This window comes from Muntiacus reevesi, chromosome 7 (genome assembly GCF_963930625.1).
Source record: "Muntiacus reevesi chromosome 7, mMunRee1.1, whole genome shotgun sequence".
Lineage (NCBI taxonomy): Eukaryota > Metazoa > Chordata > Mammalia > Artiodactyla > Cervidae > Muntiacus > Muntiacus reevesi.
The window spans coordinates 70,059,163-70,065,008 of record NC_089255.1 but is presented as its reverse complement, the minus strand read 5'-3'; the positions used below and the strand labels follow the sequence as shown (position 1 = coordinate 70,065,008).

Below are 5,846 nucleotides of genomic sequence, written 5' to 3'. Positions count from 1 at the left end.
AAATAATTCATAAAACAGAAGAAGCTATAAGGAATTTTCACTAATGTCCAAAAAGAGAATATATTCACTTTTAAACCAAAATAGACTACTATGAAAGAAGAGCAGTTGGGAAACAATGAAGAGTTCATGGAAATTAAAAATACATCACCAAAATAAAAAATAAATCAAAGAAGTGCAAGAAAACATCAGAAAAGTCTCCTGCAATATAGAGTAAAAAGACCAAAGACAGAAAACGTGAGGGGAAAAATGTCAAGAGAAGTAGAACAACTGAAAAAACAAGTATCTGTCGTACACAGATGTTCCAGGAACAGAGAAATGAGGAAAAAATGAAAAAATAATAGAAGAACATGCCCCAGAGTTGATATAAAATATAAAACTTCAGATTGAAAGAGGATGAGTTTGGAAAAAAAAGATTCATTCTGAAACTTCAGAACATATATAAAGAGAACACACCAAAGTCTTTGGGTTAGGGGGTGAATAGAGGAAACATTACTAAAACGAGTAAAAATTTCAGGGATTCCACTGACACATGGGATTCAAGAAAGCAACAGAAGAAAGCAGAGCAACTATGGGAGATACTTAACATTCTAGCCAGAGGAGTGGCCAGTGGTGGGATGGAGCAGGCCAGGGACGCCTTACACCTGAGATGGACAACAGCCCAGCACACACCAGAGGTAGAAGTCCAAGTGAAATGTCAAAGGAATTACAACTGAGCAACCAAGAGTGTCAGTTGTAGCTAAGGGAATCTAGCAGATGCAAATATCTGTAATGGATTTCCAGGTGAAATCAAGACAGATATTCTTAGTGGAGACACCAAGAAGTGATAAAGGCAGTATTGGAACATAAAGATAGCTGGCTTCAAGTGAAAAATCAGTTTTATATCTTTATAAGGTATAAAATAATAAAGTAATAATATAATGTATAATGTAATAAAGATATTATCCATGAAAAATAGAAAAGCAAGCAAGAAAGCAATGGAGTAATGCTTTCAGATAAGTAAGGAAAAAATATTTTGAACATAAAATTCTGTATGCAGCCACACCATCAACCAAGTGTGAAAGTGAAATGAAGACATGCAAAGACTTAGTTCTTATATATCTCTTCTGAAAAAAGTTGAAAAGTATCAAAATATACTTCAGCAACACCAAAGAGGAATCCCATGACAAAGGATGACACAGAATCTGAGAAACAGCAAAAGTAACCCACAAAGACCATAGAAAGAAACAGTGGGTATAGATTTATGCAATGTGACAATAAAATAGTGTGTTTAAAAGTAACTATTCCAAAAACAGTACAAATAACAATTGGGATAATTACGAAATGTATTTTCTCTTTCAACAAGAGAAAAGGGAGACAATTACAAACTCTGTGAAAATTGTGGTCCATAGATGCAGTGAGCTAAGGCAAGGCATTCATTTGAGAAATGGATAAACTGTATGAAAGGAATATCCATTTCACTTTGTCATAGGAAAATCTCAGAGTAGCACAGGTTTAGGAACATAAAATTACAGCTTCTTTTCTATGAATTCAATCACCCCACCTAGATCTGTAACAAATACTAGTTACATAATTATAATACTGTAAGTGCTATTATTTGGACTTGAATTTCATAATAGATTTTAGATGAAGATGAATTATGGAAAATTCAGGTTATAAGTGTTATTATAAACTATGCAAAAGGAGTTACAAATTTGAAAGGATTTCTGGTTTCTGGTCAAAAATATAAGATGCTTTAAAATCACCACTCCATCCTAACAAAAAGCCTGAAAATCAACAACTTTTCTTAATCCCTCAGAGAACTGAAGTCACGGGGCAAACAGCTGCCCTCAAAATTGGAGAGACAGACAGGCAGATAGAAAGAATCACAATTTACTGGAGGAGAATCCTAATGGAAATCAGACCATGTTCCTTTAATCCAAGATATCAGGACCAACTTTCAACTAAAAGTTACAGGGCAAAGTAAAAGGCAACCAACACAGTTTGCAGAGAAGGAACAACATCAGAATCAAACTCAGATATGTCAGGGATGTTGGAATTATCAGTCCAAGTATTCAAACAACTATGATTAACATGCTAAAAGCCCTAATGGATAAAGCAGACAACATGCAAGAACAGATGGACAAGAAGAAAGATGGAAATGTTAAAAGAGAATCAAAATGAATTCTAGACATAAAAAACAGAAATGAATGTGATAACTTCTGATGGGCTTTGGTGATCTCATTCACAGAGTGGACATGGCTGAAGAAGAAACATGAGATTATGTCAATAAAAACTTCCAAAACTGAAAAGAAAAAAGACTGAAAAAAAAAAAAAGGAACAGAGCCATGGACAACTACAGAAGGTATAACAAAGATATTCCTTTGGGGAATGCCAGAAACAGAATTTCCTCAAATTAATATTAAACAAAAAATCACACATCCAGGAAACTCAAAGAACAATAAGTAGGATCAGTTCTCCCCAAATTACACACAGGCATACAACATTCAAACTACAGAAAATCAAAGATAAAGAAATTGAATGAGGCCAGAGGGGGAATAATACCACACCTATTATTATATATTATTATACATATTATATATATATACACACCATATATATACCATATATATTATATATATATACCACACCTATTATATATATTATAACAAACATAAGAATTGAGATCTGATTTCTTCTCAAAAATTATGCAAGTAAGAAGAGGGTGGAGTGAAATATTTAAAGTGTTAAAGAGAAAGAAACATTAACCTAGAATTCTGCATCCTGAGAAATTATCATTCAAAAGTGAAGGAGAGGCAGTGTGCAGGGTGATGGTGGCCCAGGTCTCTTGCTTCAACAGTGTTTGGAGGGAACAGACCCAAGGACCCCCCTTGCTCCAGCCTCCCATCACCCTCCAACCTTAGACAGCCACTCAGCTGTCTTCAATCACTAGGGCTAGCCAACAACATTTTCTGAGCTTACCTCCTTACTACCGATCAAATATGAGACTCGTCAGAATTATTCCACAGAGGTGAGGGCCACCATCAACCTCCTGGTCAACATGCATCTGCAGGCCTCCTACACCTACCTCTCTTTGGACTTCTATTTTCACCAAGCAAATGTGGGTCTGGAGGGCATGGACCATTTTTTCTGCCAGTTGGCCTAGGAGAGTGGTGAATGTGCACAACTGTCTCTTGAAAATGCAAAACCAGTGTTGGGACCATGTCCCCTTCCAGGACGTGCAGAAACCATCTCAAGATGAGTGGGGGTAAAACCCAGCATGCTATGGAAGTCACCCTTCTCATGGAGAAGAACCCGAGCCATGCTCTTTTAGATCTGTGTGGCCCCCGCAGACCCCTACCTCTGTGCCTTTCTGGAGAGTCAGTTCTTGGAGGAGCAGGTAAAACTCATCAAGAAGATGGGTGACCACCTGACCAACCTCCACAGGCTGGGTGGTCCTCAGGCTGGGTTAAGGGAATATCTCTTGGAAGCACAACTAGAAACCTCTGGAGCCTAGTGGACTTTGAGGCGCCCCTCTGGTGTCAGGGCTTCTACATGAAGCCCCTCTCTGCAGCCACTAGGCAGCTTTTTAACCCCCTGGGAGCCCTCTCCCAAGCCTTGGACCAAATGCAAACAATAAGGCTTTTTGCAGATAAAAACAAAGTGAATGAGAAATAAAGACTTTCTCAGACAAAGATTGAGAGAATTTGTTGCCAATAGATCTGCTTTTTCAGAAATGTCCAAGGAAGTTCTTCAGACAAAAGGAAAATTATATAGATCAGAAACTCGGATTTACATAAGGAAAAAAAACATTAGAGAAATAATAAGCAAAGGTAAAATAAAGCTTTTTTGCTTCAAAATAATAAAAGCAACAATATATTCTATGATTTGACCAAAATGAAAAGAAACTGGGAGGCAGAGACAATGAAGTTAAGAGAAGTGTAGACATACTAATTTCCTCATCTTACCTAGGAGAGAATCAAGTTTTACTAAATAGTTGATGGATCAAGAAAAAAGAAGTTTAAATATATTTTTGTAAGCTATAGTAAGTTATAAAATAATCAAAATTGCATGAAAGAGTAGGGAACTGAGAAGTGTTAAATGGGCTAAACTCCAAATCTTTCATTGAAGACAGGAATATTCCTGACAATTGATAAACCAAATAAAAGAGATACAGAATACTATTCAGAGCTCTAGATATGTCCACAAGAAGGACCAAAACCAGAAATGATCCAAAGTGGTTAACTCCAAGGGATGGACTCACAGTTGTGAGCTGAAGAATGGAGAGCAAAGACATTTTTCTTGTCAATTTATACATTTCTCTTTTCTTAATATTTATTTTTATTTACTTATTTGACTACACTGGGTCTTAGTTGTCGCACGCAGGATCTTTAGTTGCAGGATGTGGAACCTAGTTCCCTCACCAGGGATAGAACCCTTCCCTGTCTCCCACTTCAGCATAGGGAGTGCAATGTCTTAAGCTCTGGGACCAGCTGGGAAATCCCCCAGTTTAAACGTTTCTAAATTGGAGGTTGAAGTTTTACTTGCATGACTATGTCTGTTATTTAAATACTTTTAAAAAGTAGAATTTTATATAGGAAACCTATAAAATAAAGTTTCAGAGGAAAGTCCATAGCAGTAATTGTATTATTTTGCAAGAAAGACTGAAAATAGATGGCCAAGATTTCAACTCAAGAAACCAGAAAAATAAAAACAAATAAGCCCAAAGAAAGCAGGAAGAATTAATGAAGACAAAACTAAGAACTTGTAAGGGAATAACAATATGTGTGTGCTGTGTGCTCAGTCATATCCAACTCTGTGCGAGCCTGTGGACTGTGGCCTGTCAGGCTCCTCTGTCCATGGGATTCTCCACGGCAAGAATATTGGTATGGGTTGCTATGCCCTTCCCAGGGATCTTCATGACCCAGGGATCAACCCTGTGGCATCTCCTGTATCTTCTGCATCTCAGGTGAATTCTTTCATGCTGAGCCACCATATGGTTCAACATAAGACATATTTGAAAGGAAGAGACATTTTCTAAATTAACGTAGGAAATCCACAGGAATAATAAAAAATAGTTGCAACAAATATTAGTGTTCTATAAAGAGACCAGATAAAAGAAAACAGCTTTCTTAGGTTCTTAGTAGTAATCAGAAGGTTAAAAAAGTTTTATATATAAAATGTACATAAATATTTTAATGTACATATTTAAATGTACATAAATATTTTAATATATAAGATCAATATTTTAATAATACTACAATTGTTAAATTTTTAAATGTAAAAGTGTATAGAATCCATAATAGCAATAAAAACTATAAAATGCCTAGGAATACATTTAATGAGAATTTTGCAAGATTTATGCAAATAAACTCTAAAATTTATCTGAAAGTCTTTGTATTAGTGTCCTGTGGCTGCGGTCATAAATTGCCACAAACTGATCAGGTTGGTTCATTTACAGAGGCTCTGAGGAAGATACTGTCGCATCCTTCTCTCCTAGCTTCTGGTTGTTACTGGCATATCTTATCACCCCACTAGCCTGCATCATTGTGATCTCTCTCTCTGTCTTCATATGGTCTTCTATATCTTCACATAGTCCTCTATATCTGTGTGTTCTTTCTATCTCTTACAAGGACTCTCATTTGATTTATGAACCACCCTAATTCAACGTGATCTCATCTCAATACTTACTTTAATTACATCTGGAAAATCCCTATTTCCAAAAACATTTTGGGGTTCTGAATAGACATGAATTTGGGGAGGCCCCTGTTCAACCCACAATAGGCTTAACATGACCTGAATAAATATATAATGTTCCTTAGTAGGAGGACTTTACATTTTAAACATATAATTTTGTAATTATAAACAAA

At 36.2% G+C, this 5,846-nt stretch overlaps 1 pseudogene; it reads left to right on the top strand.

Annotated features, from left to right (window-relative positions):
• The first annotated feature begins 614 nt into the window (after positions 1-614).
• LOC136172649 (putative SNURF-like protein) lies at positions 615-846 on the top strand (annotated as a pseudogene).
• The last annotated feature ends 5,000 nt before the right edge of the window (positions 847-5,846 follow it).